A 1,851-nucleotide genomic window follows, 5' to 3' on the forward strand; every position below is an offset into this window, starting at 1 on the left:
AATAAAAGTGATACTATTAGTGACCAGAAATGACGGTCTCATCAGCATCACACAGTTGAGCCATAGATGAGAGGCACTGAGCAGACGCAAAGGGCAAATCTTTAGCCTCAACAAAGAATTAATTAAGACTCAAGCTAGTACCTCTGTGCTCAGGCTTGAAGGTAAAAAACAAAATTAAAATTGAATCTTAAACACAAAGTGTGTTAAGGGGTTTCTTTTTTAAAGCTCTCCAGAAACAGTAAAATGATATTGGTCTTTTGCATACTTAATTTTTTATTAATTATGCATATTTGTGGAATAATTGCATATTTAATTTAACAAGAACTTTCATCGTGTGGGAAAATAGGAGACCCATAAGTTCAGCTCCATTCTGGATGGCTCACCCCCCAAATTCACACGTCCAAACAGACTGCACTTTTCCTGTGTTCTCCCCCTGGGTGAGAACACCAAGAGCCACCTCTCTCAAGTGGAAAACCAGTTCTCAACCTGCTTATCCCTTTTTAAAGAAATGTCCCTGCTGAAAGCTCTTAGGGGTGGCTTGTTATTGCCTCCAGTACGGTGCCAGGTAGCGCTCAGCAAGCCGGGCGAGCCCCGGCCTCCGCTGGCCTCTGGGGCTCCTTTCGCCCCTAACCCGGCGCTCTGTCCACCCTGCAGCAGAGCTGAACTCCTGCAGCTCCCGCCGGTCTCTGCTGCCTCTGTGACCTGCCATGGCTGTCTCCTCTACTGCGGGTACCTCCTCCTTTCTCTGGCTGGCTTCCAGAGACTTCCATCTCCTTTGCCCAAGGCTGCGATAGGTGCCCTCATCCTGTGCCCATCATGACAGGCACCACCATGCATTCTCAGTTTCGTGCCCAGGCTCCCTGCCCTGCCACCCCGGCCCCCACAGGACCAGGCTAGATGCTGGTTCTTCTCGTTGTCCCACCAGCTGCCTTTGCACTCACGGCTTTTCAGCTGGGAGCCAGTTCAACTTAATCAAGAGTAGAGAGAATACACTAGAAAGATGTGGATTGGAGTCTTAGTTCCATCACTTACCCTGTGTCTTAGTCCCTCAGTTGTGAAACAGGGATGCTAATAGCACCTACCTCTCAGGGCTGTTGAGAGAATTGCATGAGATGAAATGTGAAGGCTGCCTGGCACAGCGAAGCCTTCCACAAACGGTGGCTAGAATTAAGTTCACTGTTTCTCGTCCCTCCTACCTCTCTCACATCCTCCATGTGGCATGGCCAGCCAGCTAGAGTGGTTCTTTCTCTGGAGCGGTCACAACACACCAGAGCCTGGATCTTGCATCTTGAACCCTTCCTGACTCAACCTTCCTTGGGATTAAAGGTTCAGAATTAACCATTTTGTCCCAACCTCTGTGTCCATGGCCATTTCAGAAGCCTAGGGCTCCTGAAAGCCAGACATGTTGTCCAAATCTTACCCAGAACTAGAGTGTCTTACATTATTTCTCTGAGAGAACAGAGTCCACGTCCCAGTGAGGCTCCACAAGAGCACATCTCCCCAGAAATTGGTGGCAGCACCTCTGACTGGCAGGGGTTATCCCATGGGAGCGCCAACTGGCCCTCTGTAGGGGCAACCCACATACGGTGCAAGCCACGGTCTGGCCATACTCAGTGATCAAATGTTTCACAAATGACATTTGAGTCATTTGTGTGTGGAGGGGAGGTCCCCTCAGTATGGAACCAGTGCATGATTTGTTTCCAAAAACACTAAGTTATAATTTTTTTTTCCTTTTTGTCTTTTTTTGTGTCCGGCAACGGATCGCAACCCTCAGTTTCGCGCCCGCACCATACCAGGACCGGCAACGGGATCGCAACCCTCGGTGTTGCTCCCGCACCTCGCTCAGCCAGT

Source organism: Galeopterus variegatus, unplaced genomic scaffold (assembly GCF_000696425.1).
Source record: "Galeopterus variegatus unplaced genomic scaffold, G_variegatus-3.0.2 Scaffold12612, whole genome shotgun sequence".
In the NCBI taxonomy this organism is placed as follows: domain Eukaryota; kingdom Metazoa; phylum Chordata; class Mammalia; order Dermoptera; family Cynocephalidae; genus Galeopterus; species Galeopterus variegatus.